The sequence below is a fragment of the Zootoca vivipara genome, chromosome 6 (assembly GCF_963506605.1).
Source record: "Zootoca vivipara chromosome 6, rZooViv1.1, whole genome shotgun sequence".
Classification (NCBI taxonomy): Eukaryota; Metazoa; Chordata; class Lepidosauria; order Squamata; family Lacertidae; genus Zootoca; species Zootoca vivipara.
Window position 1 is genome coordinate 90,751,494 of NC_083281.1, and position 14,012 is coordinate 90,765,505.

Here is a 14,012-nt window from a genome sequence, read left to right on the forward strand (position 1 = left end):
GATGAAAAAAGGAGCCGGGTGGGGGTGAGAAAAAAACGCAGGGGGAGGTGGTGCGAAAGCAGAAGCTGGCTCTCAAGAGTGTTGGAGCATCACACAACTGCCACTTTGGAGGCTTGGGATTTGTTTTTGTTTTTCACAATGCAAATGACGCTCCCAGGAGTCCCAGTGATTTGGCCAGCTGATTGTGTCAGATTGCACATTTGTACTTGTGAAATCCCAGAGGGGTGTGTGTGATGTCTCATGGGCAGAGTCACTGAGTGGGTGGAGGAGGAGGAGGAGGAGGAGAAGCCAGTGTTGCATAGCGGATAGAGTGTTGGACTAGGACCTGGGAAGAGACCAGGCTGTGAAGCTCCCTGGGTCACCTTGGACCAGTCACTGCCTCTCAGCCTGATCTACCTTGTGGGGAATTCAATGAGAACGGGGAAAGAACTGTGTTAGCCACCTTGAGCACCTTGGAGAAAAAGGTGGCGTACAAATGCAAATAATAAAAATAATGAGCATCACCATTGGCTGGCCAGGAATTTGAGTCTGTTAGGAGATTCCAAAAATCCCAAGGCAGAGTTCCAAAACTGGTGAAGGCCTTCTGGATCCGGCTGCCGACATGCACTTGGGCAAATCTGGAGGAGAGGCTCCTGGATGGGCAGTAGCCAGCCAGGTCAGGTTGACCCTGCGGTGGGGAGGAAGTCCAGGCTGAAGTGCCACTGGGGCGTTTGCTCAGCCTGTCCAGCCCAGCTGGTCCTTACTTCTCTGCTTCTATCTAGCTCCAACTTCTTTGACACTGCAGAAGTGAGGGGTAAGTGGGGGGGAAATATCCACAGCTGTGTTCATCTCAGGAAGCCCTGGGGTGAGCGAAAATAACCCTCTCTGCAGAGGCAGCCAAGAGGTTGCTTAGTTCAAATAGCTGAAGAGCTGTCCCACGGAAGATGGAGAAGCTTGCTTTCTGCTGCTCTGGAGGAGAGGACGCAAACCAATGGATTCAAATGACCCAAAAGGAGATTCTGACTAAACCTTAGGAAGAACCTTCTGATGGTAATAGCCAATTGACAGTGGACCTGGAGTTCCTCAAAATCTCCTTCACTGGAGGTTTTTAAAGCAGAGGTTGGGTGGCCATCTGTCAGGGATTCTTCAGCTGTGATTCCTGCGTTGCAGGGGGTTGGACTAGATGACCCATGGGATCCCCTTCCAACTCTACCATTCTATAATTCTGTGAGTTCTGATGCCAAAACAGCTAAATATCAATCAAAGCCCACGTCTACCAAGCAGAAGGGGTGGAGGGGGAAAAGAAACACAACAAGCCCTAGTGGGCCAGTGAGTGGCCCAGCTAACAGGATGGGAGGAAGGCCAGGGTCCCCTCGCTTGCTTCCCTACATGCTGGCAAGAGGCAACGCTCCCTTTGCTTTCCTCTAGCCCATTCCAAAACAGAACTAGTGGAGCTCAGTTTCCTCCCCTACCTGCCCCCCAGCCACATATTATCTGGAGCTGATTTTGAGGGTGTGCATTTGGGGGGGGCTGCAGGGCAAGGAAGGGAACATTATATTGCTGCAAGTGGCTGTTTCTTGTGCTTGTGGAGCAGAAGTGTGGGATACCACCCCATTATTTCCTTCGTAAGATTAGAGTGTGTTAATCTAGCGAATGCTCGGATAAATAAACACCCAATCCAGCTTCTGTATAAGGCTGAGCCTCAAAGCACCTGTGCTCATTTCGAATTGATTTGCATTCCTAAAAATGTTTTTTTCAGAAATAATGGGATCCACGGAATTCACTCATGTGCAATTTCAGGGCTGGAGTGAACATTAAAATGTGGTTCATGGAATAAATTGTTTATCATTTAAATTTTAACCAATTATGAAGAGTTCTGCATCTAGTCCAAGTTGCATTTGCCCTCTTACTGCCTGTTTCCACAATCTGGAGAAATCTTCTTTGAGCTCTTCACAGCCACTTTTTCTTTTAACCACCCCAAAAGAATAACTATCTTCTTATTTCATGACTTACTTAGGAACCTCACACGGGAAACAGAGAAGGAGGAGACATCACAGTTAACAGTTTGTGATGTTGGAGAAATATTTGCAACAGAACTAAAGAAATATGAGGACAGCAAGGAGAGGGAAAGAAACCCAGAAGAGAGATGGTAGACTGAAAAAAAGATGAAATTCATACAAGGGGGAAACCAAAAAGTTCCAGAATAAATGGGACCTCTCTCAGGTTGTGGACAATAAATGTAAACGCTGATATGGAAAACACAAAAAACAAGAGGAAAAAAGATATTAAAATAGTGGCTAAAATGGCTAAATAGTGGCTAAATATGTGCAACTGTTACAGAAGAAATAACAGTTGAACTGGATCTGCACAGAGACGACAGTGAAATGACGAGAACAGATTTAGCTGTTGTTATAACACTGTTAGATTCCGAAATAATATTAAGCGGAGATGAATCCCAGAGGAAAGTGAAGGAGATGCCCAGTCAGAGTACCTTTAAGGTACAGAGTCTAGGACGAGAGTGGGAGTCACAGAAAGAGCTTATAGGATTAACCTGAGATCTGCAATTAAAAATAAACTTGGCAGGGCTATTCACATTAAATATATAAAAGTGAAATGTCATAATCTGAAAAGACATAGAAATATCCGCTGATGTACAACCAACCTGATGTTTTGAGGCAAAGGGAACTGTGGGGTTTTGTTTTGTTTTTTTTTTTTTATTACAAAGTGTTTAGACGAAAGCAAGATTCAGGCTAGGTGTGCATGTATAAGGAGGAACAAATTGTGGTTCAAAATTGCTAGGAATAATAACTTGCCCAATTCAGAGGGGAGAAGCAACAAGGAAGCAGCCCTTTTTTTGGGAAAAGATCTGTGAGATGAAAACAAAGTGTTTTTCAGTAAACATACATAGAATTAACGATGCGACAAAAACAGAAAATAATAGTTACAAAATGTGGCTGTGGCGATGCTTACTTTCTGATTGTAGTAAACATAAACAAAGAAGGCAAATGAGCAAATAAAATAGTTTATAACAAGCTGTATATTCAGTAAACTGGGTATTAGAACCTGCCTCTGTAATCTCGCATTTATTTATTTTATTTATTTATTTATTTGATAAAATTTATACACTGCTTGATTGTAAAACAGAAACAAAATCCCTCAAAGCGGTTTACAAAAAGATAATAACACCGAGTAAACTGGCAAAAATGTATAAATCTAAATCAAATAAGTGTTGGCAGTGTAAAGAGAAAGAAGGTTTGTTTTATCATATGTGGTGGTCTTGAACGTTAAGCGTACTGGGAAATTACTTACACTGAAATGAAAAAGATGCTCAAAATAACGTTTGTAAAAAAAACCCAGAAACCTTTCTCTTGGGAATTTTAGGAACAGAACTACCTAATTTATATAGAAACTTATTCATGCAAGAATGTTACTTGCCCAAAAATGGTGTCGATATTAATGGAAAGAAGAAGAAGTCGTCCCAGCAAAGGAAGAATGGATACAAAAACTTATGGAATATGCAGAAATGGTGAAACTTACCAGAAGAATAAGAAATCAAGATAACAAACCTTTTATAAAAGAATGGAAATGGTTTATTGAATTTACAGATAAATTGCAAACAGATAAAAACATTAGCAGGATTGTTGTAATAACTTGCAGTTTTAGAAGAGTATATATTTAAAGTAGATAATTAAATGAGCAAATTAAATGAATTTGGATATGCAGAAGATATTAAAAAATAAATTTAATGAACCGCAGAAAGGGGGGGATGGGAGGAAGTCATACTTTGAAATGTTAAATTGATTGTAAAACTAATGAAATGTATAAACTTGAAGAGTATAAATTAAAACTTTCTTAAAAAAAAAGATAATACAATCGATAAAAATTCACAGCCGTGCTTTAAAACACACAAAAGTCAAAATAATAAAACAGATTAAAATTAGCTCAACTTTCTAAGCATCTAGGTAGGCTTGTCTGAACAAGAATATTTTTAGCAGGCGCCAAAAGGACTACAACTCCAGCTTATCAGGAATTACTGCTAAGTCCCAGAAGCTTTTGGTACATTTATCTTATTTTTACTGGGAAACTGAGGCCTAGGTTGGGTCACGAGATTTGTCACCAGCCCTGCCTATGAGATGATAAAACTATCAAGGACTCCAGAGCATCCCATGTGATTGCTGCAGCTTGTTTTGGAAGGGGGGGGAGAAGGTTCCCACCTCGGACCTAAGAGGAAGGTCACCCTCGGCCTCTTTTTGCAGAGGGAGCTCAAGGCCAGTCTTAGCTGAAGACAACTGAAGGCAGCCCTGTTTAGGGAAGTTTTTAATATTCGGTTGGAAGCCTCCCAGAGTGGCTGGGGAAACCCAGCCAGATGGGCGGGGTATAAATAATAAATTATTATTATTATTATTAGCTGGATTTACATATAAGCTAAACAAGCTATAGCTTAGGGCCCCACTCTCTTGGAGGCCCCCAAAAAATTTAAAGGAAAAAAAATAGATGTACATTTCCAAAATATAAGATAAAAAACAAATAAAATAAAACATACATACAGCAACAGTGTTTTGTGTTGTGTAGGCTCCTATGATGTAAGTAATAGGCCTCGTCTGCTAGCCTGCTCCCCTAAAATATCACTGGTTTGCTCATTTCTATATATAGGGTGCCTACATTCTTCTATTTACAATTATTAGTAGTTTGCATCATATATTTACACCTATTATTTCATGTTATAGCAAGTTTCTAGAGACTAGATCATGGGTAGGCAATCCGGCCCGCGGATGATCCAGGAATCAGCATGTTTTTATATGAGTAGAATGTGTCCTTTTATTTAAAATGCATCTCTGGGTTATTTGTGGGGCATAGGAATTCATTCATTCCCCCCCTCAATATAGTACAGCACCCCATAAGGTCTGAGGGACAGTGGACTGAAAAAGTTTGCTGACCCCTGGACTAGATTATGAGTCTTTGTAAATTGTGTTTATAAAGGAACTTTTGTTATTGCCAAATGCCAATGTGTTTGCATTATTAAAGGTAAAGGTAAAGGGACCCCTGACCATTAGGTCCAGTCATGACCGACTCTGGGGTTGCACGCTCATCTTGCATTATTGGCCGAGGGAGCCGGCGTACAGCTTCCAGGTCGTGTGGCCAGCATGACAAAGCCGCTTCTGGCGAACCAGAGCAGCGTACGAAAACACCGTTTACCTTCCCGCTCGGAGCGGTACCTATTTATCTACTTGCATTTTGACGTGCTTTCGAACTGCTAGGTTGGCAGGAGCTGGGACCGTTGCGGGGATTCGAACTCCCAAGCTTCTGATCAGCAAGCCCTAGGCTCTTGGTTTAACCCACAGCACCCCCCTGCGCCCCCTTTGCATTATTAAGTTTGTTATAAATAAATAATCATTTTAAGTTAGAGCTTAATAATTATTTCACTATTAATAGAAGTATATTCTTAATTGTATTTCAGTTCAACAATTACTTTGATAAAATACGTATTTTGTGATGCGCAAATGGCTTTAGATACCTATTAGGTCCCTAAATTACCATATAGCATATATTCAACACAAGAAGAGCGAGAATTTGTTGTTGACAAAGGACAGCTGGACATATAAAAGGCCCCATTACCTCCAGTAGCTTAGGGCCTCATCAAACCTATATCTGGCCCTGCTTGATGGGGCACACACGCCTGGCTGCATGTGGGAATGCTGGGACCTTATTTCGGAATTAGCAATAAACAGTGCGCTTGCTATGTGTTGGAGGTTTTTAAACAGAGGTTGGATGGCTGCCTGTCAGGGGTTCTTTAGTTACAATTCCTGCCTTTGGGGTCACTTCCAACTTCAATGATTCATTGGAAGTTTTTATTTTTATTGTTAAAAAAATATTTTTATTGAGTTTTACATTACAAATTTAAATTCAAACATTAAACATCAGCATCATCATTTAGGATTCCCTGAACCCTTCGACTTCCCTCCGCCCTTCCATGGTTACGATTATCAATCTTTTTTTCAATTGCTTCCCTTAATTTTCTCTATTTTTTAAAAGAATCCATTTTTACCATAGTTTTTCGTACATTACCAGCATTACTCAAATCCTGCCAAAGTTTTTAGTTGTTTACAGTGTTCTCTTAAATACCTTGTAAATTTTCCCCATTCCTTCTGAAAGTTGTTCTTCTCCCTGGTTTCTGATTTTCCAGGTCAGTTTTGCCATTTTGGCATAGTCCATCTTATTCATCAGCCATTCGTCTCTGGTCGGGACTTTATCTTCTTTCCATCTCTGGGCCAGTAGTATCCCCTCTGCTGTCGTTGCATACATAAATAATCGTTTCTGCTCCTTTGGTATCTCTGCACCTAAAATACCTAGTGTAAAAACCTCTGTTTCCCCCCACAAATGTTATTTTAAACATTTTCCCCAACTCATTATAAATCATTTCCCAGGATGCTTTTATTATCTTGCATGTCCACCACATGTGATAGAATGTGCCTTCCTTCTGCTTACATTTCCAACAAACATTTGAAGCAGTTCAGTACATCTTTGCTAATTTTACAGGTGTTAAATACCACTGATACATCATTTTCACATAGTTCTCCTTCATCGTACAGCATGCTCTGAATTTTAAATCCTCCGATTCACTGGAAGTTTTTTAACAGATGGCCACCTGCCAGGGTTGGGCTGGATGACCTTTGGTGAACATTGCAGCTCTGCAATTGCAGACATATGAGGGATGGGGTGGGGGATAGCCCTCCACAAACTCCCTTCTCCCTGCCTGTCTCCAGCACAAAGGGAGCAGAAAGGACGCCTCTCTCCCCACCTACCCATCCTGGCAATCTCTCAGCCACAGTGGGTGGCCCAGCTCAGCCTGCTCTGGAGATCAAAAGCTGGCGCAGGTTTGGGAGTGGCTGCCAAGCTCAAGTCACTCTATGTCCTTCCCTGCCATTATCAGCTCCTGCAGTGGCTCTGGAGCTGTGGGGGGGGGGGGGCAGGAAGGAAGCAGAGGCAGGCAGGAGGAGGTAGGGAGGGCTTTTTGGCTCCTAGCTCAGGGTCTGCTAGCTCCAACTGAAGGGCCTCTTCCTCCCCACCTCTGCCCTGTTCTGTCACCCAGACGGCTTAATCAAGAACAGCCCCATCTGTTGGGGCACCACCACAAAAAGCCCTTCCTGGCTGCTCCCCCACTGTGTGGGAGAGCATTGCACATGGATGAGTGGGGGTCTCAAGTCTCAAGGGACATAGACCCCCCCATCCCTTTCACAGGCCTTTTAGCTGGCATTGTGTTGTGGTTAGGTGTTGTGTGTAGGACCTGGGTGATCTGCATTTGATTCCCCTACGAAGCGCTCCCTGGGTGACCTCAAGCCAGTCTCTCACTTGTAGTCAAACCTACCTTGCAGGGTTGTTGTTGTTGTTGTGAGGATTAAAGGAGGAGAAGGTTGTATACACAACCTCGAGGTCTTTGGAGGAAAAGGTGGGAGAGAATTGCAATAACTATGGTTGTCGGACGCATCTAAATTCATGCACCCAGCAAGGATTAATATATAAGCCAGGTGAGCTTCCTCGTGAAGTAATAGCCTGGGGTGATGGGCCACTGAGAGAACAAAGGAATAGTGATGGGCAAATGGGTGAGACCCCTCCAGCTCTTAGATAGTGAGAACCCTCCAGCTCTTACCGTGTTTCCCCTTTTTTAAGACACCGTCTTATAACTTTTTTCCCTCAAAAAAACACAAGGTGTCTTATTTTCAGGGGATGTCTTAATTTTTTATTAGGTTTTTATTTTATTTTATTACGGTACCTTCTGTTGCTCGTTGGTCTTATAAGGCAGACAGGAAGGGTGGAATTTGCAGAGACTGGCTCTCGGAATACAGGAAGGGAGGAAAGTGTAGTCGGTACCTTATGACAGGCCGCTGGCTCGGGGCGCTGCTTGGCGCTGCAGCAGCCGCCGGTTCCGGGCGCCGAGGCCATGCAGCCCACAACATTCCGGCGGGGCAGAAGGGGGCCAGCAGCGCTCCCGTCACCGTCCGTTCGGTGCCGAAGCCGCGGCCTGAACCTGCGCACGCGGGAAGGTCCCGCGCCGGGGTAGCTTGGTGCTTGGGGCGCGCCGTGAGCGGGTGTGTGAAGCGATGGCGCGAGGCTCCCCCAGCTCCAGCCTAGGCGGGGATTTTGCTAAGGCGAAGCCTTCAAGGAGCCAGGCTTGGGCGGCTGGCTGGCGGGGGCTCGATCGCACAGCGGCTGAGGAGGCAGGGCGGGAGTGGGGTGGAATCTGAAATGGCCCAGTCGTGGGTGGCAAGGTGGATTGGGAGCGGGGCGAGACGTTGCCGGCTAAGCTGCTGGACTGCTCCAGCACAACATGGCTTTGAGGGAGGGGCGTGATGGCTTCCGCGGGGGTCAGCGGGGCCCTCGGCAGCTGCGCTTCTCACGCTTCCTCTGTGTGGAAGGTGGTGCTGCAGAGCCCAAGGCGGGAGCTGGGAGAGCCTCTCCGAAGAACTGTTCTCCCGCGCTTAAACAGAAAGAGCTCAGGCGGACCAAACCAAAGGTCCCTCCAGTCCAGCGCCTTGTTTTTAAAAGCGGCTAGAAAAAAAAGCCGTCCGTTGCTCCAGAGGCGCGGAAGGGGCAAGCAGCGCTCCCGCCGCCACCCATTGCCCCGGCGGCACGGAAGGGCTCGCACGCCTCCCGTTGCCGCTCAGCCTTGGGCCATGCAGCCCACGACGCTCCAGAGGCGCGGAAGGGGCAAGCAGCGCTCCCGCCGCCACCCATTGCCCCGGCAGCACGGAAGGGCCCGCACGCCTCCCGTTGCCGCTCAGCCTTGGGCCATGCAGCCCACGACGCTCCAGAGGCGCGGAAGGGGCAAGCAGCGCTCCCGCCGCCACCCATTGCCCCGGCGGCACAGAAGAGCCCACACGCCTCCCGTTGCCGCTCAGCCTTGGGCCATGCAGCCCACGACGCTCCAGAGGCGCGGAAGGGGCAAGCAGCGCTCCCGCCGTCGTCCGTTGCTCTGGCGGCACGGAAGGGCCAGCGGGCCTCCCGTCGCCGCTCAGCCTTGGGCCATGAAGCCCACAATGCTCCAGAGGCGCGAAAGGGGCGAGCAGCGCTCCCGACGCCGGGGGGCTTCCCTGTCCGGGCGCTCGGCCCGAGTGGAAAAAAGTCCTGGGAAGAGTGGGGAGGCTCCCAGCGCGGCTCGCCTGGCAACGCGCTCAATTCATGCACCCCCTCCCACATGGTCTCAAACCTCTCCGAGGTATGTCTTATTTTCGGGGTATGTCTTATGTTTCGCACATGCCTAGAAATCCTGCCATGGCTTACTTAATGACTACGTATTAAAAAAGGGGAAACATGGTAGATAGTGAGAAGGATAAAAGCCAGCACTTCGGGTTGAAAAAGTTGTCTGTGAGATGAACTAGAGGGGAAAAGGTTGGAAAAGGCAGAGCACGATGTTTGATTTCTGCTTGAATCCAAGGCTGCTGCAGCTATGGAAGAAACTGGACCCTCTTGGGGTGTTAATGCTGTGAGCCCCTCCATCATGGGGTCATGTATATATGTGTAAATAAACCATATAACAGCAGGCTGTTCCATTGCTAGTATTAAATTGTTTCTAGATGTTGTGTTTATTATGCTGGCATAAGATGGGACTGGTGTGGGCATGGGCGTTGCCTATAATGGTCTTGGAATTTATTTATTTACTTGTATGTACGCCTGGCTTTGTACTTTGAGGCGAGGCTGTGGGCCTGGGGTCTAGGAGAATGCCGGATGCTCCTGCTACCGCTGGGCAGTTAGCTGGGCTGCAGGGGGTCCTTGCACAAGGGAGACCATGGAGTTCCCAAGCTGCGTGTGCAGAGGGGCTTATTGCCAGCCTCCTCTACCCTTTGCCCCCTTTTCAAACATGAGGCCTGGATGGCCCATCTGCACTGCTTGGTTAGGGCAACCTCTGGCGGTCAAGGCCTGGCCACTTTGATAGTGCCAAACAGCAGGAGGTGGATGGGCTGGCTGTTGCAAGAGGGATGGGCGATTGCAGGGTGGGTGAGCTCAGATCCAGTTTCTCCTGCTGTTTTGGGGCCCCACGGATGGTAAAATGGCAATTTGTGGATGCCGAAATCCAGCATCGCCAGAGCTCTGCGAGTACAGCTTTCTCCCAGTTGAAGTGCAGAGTGTTTGAGGACCGGAACATTCGCAGGAAAACCAAAATGCTAGTTTACAAAGCTATTGTACTACCAACCTTACTATATACTTGTGAAACATGGACCACTTATAAACGGCAACGCCATCTCCAACTCCTTGAAAGATTCCATCAACGATGTCTCCGAAAAAGTTTACACATCACTTGGAAAGACAGGCAAACTAATGCCAGTGTACTGGAAGAAGCAAAGATCACCAGTGTTGAAGCAAAGATTCTTCAACATAAACTTCATTGGACTGGTCATGTTATTTGGATGCCTGATTATAATCTTCCAAAGCAACTTTGTTGTTTAGTCGTTTAGTCATGTCCGACTCTTCGTGACCCCATGGACCAGAGCACGCCAGGCACTCCTGTCTTCCACTGCCTCCCGCAGTTTGGTCAAACTCATGTTAGTAGCTCCGAGAACACTGTCCAACCATCTCGTCCTCTGTCGTCCCCTTCTCCTAGTGCCCTCAATCTTTCCCAACATCAGGGTCTTTTCCAGGGAGTCTTCTCTTCTCATGAGGTGGCCAAAGTATTGGAGCCTCAGCTTCACGATCTGTCCTTCCAGTGAGCACTCAGGGCTGATTTCCTTCAGAATGGAGAGGTTTGATCTTCTTGCAACTACTCTATTCCATGCAACTACTCTATTCCAAATGTATAAATGGAAAGCTTAATGCTGGTGGTCAACAAAAGAGGTTTAAAGACTCTCTCAAGGCAAATCTAAAAAAATGTAGTATAAACACCGGCAACTGGGAAACACTGGCCTGAGAACAGTCGTGGGCTTTGAAGACACTCGAACTCAGGACGAAAGGGAGGAATGTGCTAAGAGGAAGGCATGTCTGGTAAACCCTCACCACGATCAACTCCCACCCAGAAACCTATGTCCCCACTGTGGATCCAGAATTGGCTTCCACAGTCACTGTTAAGACCGTGTTAATGGAAGACAATCTTACTTGACTACAAGTGATCGCCAGAAAAGAAGAAAATGGCAAATGCAATTCCATGTGTTTAAAGCTGTCACAGTGGCCGGAGTGGACTACTTCAGAGTAACGACGCTACGCAGCTCTGCATTTTATTCTTTTATTGGTGCTGCGTATTTACAGTGCTCAAGTCATTGCTATTTACACGGAGCGAGGTTGTCAGTCGGTTTCAGAACCTCCTAATGGCTTTTGGCGCGTCTTTCTCCAACACAAAAGCTTTGGCAGACCCATCCTCTTGCCCCTCCTCTTCCTGCGTAATTCTGGAGTTGGGGGGATGGGTCTTCCCCCCTTACTTGCCCCTTCCTGTCCCACCTGGGACCCTGGCTCCTCTACCTTGCCTGAGCCTCGGACACGACTTCCTGCTTCCCCACTGGAATCGGAACTCTCCCTGCTTTCCCCTTTGCTCGGGGACGGGCTTGAACTCAGGAGGGGAGGGACTTCGCGATATCCCCTGTCCCTCACATCCACCCCCCTCCCAAGCTCTCCTTCACCCCTCCCCAGCCCCCCCCCATGTGTCGGTGACGACTGGAAGCCTAAAAACTCGGTGCTCTCCGAGCCCGTTGGTGTGAACACCTCCCCCCAGTCCTGCGAGCCCCCCCCTTCCGCCTGGGAGGACGGGAATCCCAAAAAGTCCGTGGCGTCAGAGCTGGTGGGGGTAAAAATGTTTTGCCAATCTGCTCCTTCCTCTGACTGGGTGGATCTTGGCGACACCCATACCTCATCCTCTGGTTCCTCAAACTCCGCTTCCCAGCGCCATGGTGAGCTGTTCTCCCGTGCCTCCTCCTCCTCCCCCTCCCTTTCCATGTGCCAGGGCTTGGGTCTGTGGGGAAAGAGGGCGTGAAATTCTTCCACCAAGAATTCCTCCTGTATCTGAGTGGCGGGAACCCATTCATTCTGGGACGGTGGAGCATCCTCCCATGCCATGAGGTACTCCAGGCCCCCCACCCCCCACCTTGAATCCAGGATGGCCGTGGCCTCATTGAGTTGCTCCCTGCTTTCCCTCTCCCCCCCTCCCTCGGGGGTTTGTTCGCTGTCTCTGAGCCTGCTGCTTTCCCTGTACGGCGACAGCAGCGATCTATGAAACACTGGATGCACCCTCATGTCCTCTGGCAGTGCCAGCCTGTATGCCACCGGGTTGACCTGTTGCGTGACCGTGAAGGGGCCCAGCCATTTGGGTGCCAGCTTTTTGCACCTCCCTCTGGTGGGAAGGCCCTCCGAGGACAACCACACCTTGTCCCCCACCCTGATGACCTCCCCTTGTCGCCTGTGGCGATCTGCCCCCTTTTTGTACGCTTCCTTGGCCCTCTCCAAGTGTTCTCTGAGCTGCTGGTGCACCGTCTCCAGTTCCTCTGCCCAATCCTCAGCCTGTGGGCCCTCCTCCTCCTCCTCCCTCTCCCTCTCTGGGAAAGATCTGAGGTCGCGCCCGTAATTGGCCTTAAAGGGCGACACCCCTGTGGAGACGTGCACTGCATTGTTGTAGGCAAATTCTGCTAGTGGCAAGCGATCCACCCAGTCCGTTTGCCGCTGGCTGACGTAGCATCTCAGGTACTGCTGCAGAATGGCGTTGACCCTCTCCGCTTGTCCGTTGGTCTGCGGGTGTCTAGCCGTCGACAAGCTGACCTCCACCTGCAGGAGGTTCATGAGCCGCCGCCAGAACCTGGAAACAAATTGGCGGCCACGATCCGAAATAACCCTTAAAGGTAATCCATGCAGTCTGAAAATGTGATCAACAAACAGTTTGGCTGTCTCTTCTGCCGAGACTGCCCTGGCACACGGTATAAAGTGACACATTTTGGACATGAGGTCCACCACCACCAACACTGCAGTCTTACCCCTGGACGAAGGCAGATCTGTGATGAAGTCCATGGACACCACTTCCCACGGCCTGTGTGGTGTGGCTAAGGGCTCCAGCAACCCTGGTGGCGCTGCTCTGACCACCTTCGCCCGCTGGCAGGTGGTACAGCCCCTTACATAGTCTCGAACATCTTCCCTCACCCCTGGCCACCAGAAGTGTCTCATGACTAGGTGAGTGGTCTTGTCCCTTCCAAAATGCCCCGCTGTAGGGTTGTCGTGCATCTGCTTGAGGACCGTACGTCGAAGCTGGGTGGTGGGTAGGTACAGCGCACCCTTGTAGAAAAGCAGCCCTCTGCGTTCTGCAAAGTCTTTTGCCTGCTCCCTCCCCCCTCTCAGTTCTCTGAAGATGCGGTTGGCAAATTCATCCGCTGCCGTCAGTGCTGTGAGTTCTGCCTCGCTCACCACTGCTGCTCCGCAGGACCATGCCGACGGGGGGAAAATGTGCCTTGGGGCTGGTGGCGCCTCCTCCTCCATGTACTCTGGCTTGCGGGAGAGGGCATCCGCCCTGACATTCTGCTCTCCTGGGATGTAGTGTATGGAGAAGTTGAAGTTCGAGAAGAACTCCGCCCACCGTATCTGCCGCTGGTTGAGCACCCTGGCAGTTCTCCAGAACTCCAGGTTCTTGTGGTCTGTGCACACCTGGATGGGGTGCTTGGCGCCCACCAGGAAGTGTCTCCAGTGCTGGAACGCCGCGTGGATCGCAAGAAGTTCCCGATCAAAAACTGTGTAGTTTCGCTCGGGCTGGGTCAACTTCCTGGAGAAGAAGGCACAGGGTCTCCACTCTCTGTTGGCGTCCAGTTGCAACAAAATGGCGCCCACAGCCTTATCAGAAGCATCTGTTTCAATGCGTAGGGGCGCGTCCTGAACCACGTGGAACAGGTTCTGGTCTGAGGCGAACACCCTCTTGAGGCTTTCGAACGCTGCTTGCGCCTCTGGTGTCCACCTGAACTTCTGCTTGCCTCTCAGGCAGTCAGTGATGGGAGCCGTAACTCGAGAGAAGTTCTTGATGAACTTCCTGTAGAAGTTGGCAAAGCCTAGTAGGCGTTGGGCATCTTTGCGCGTCCTGG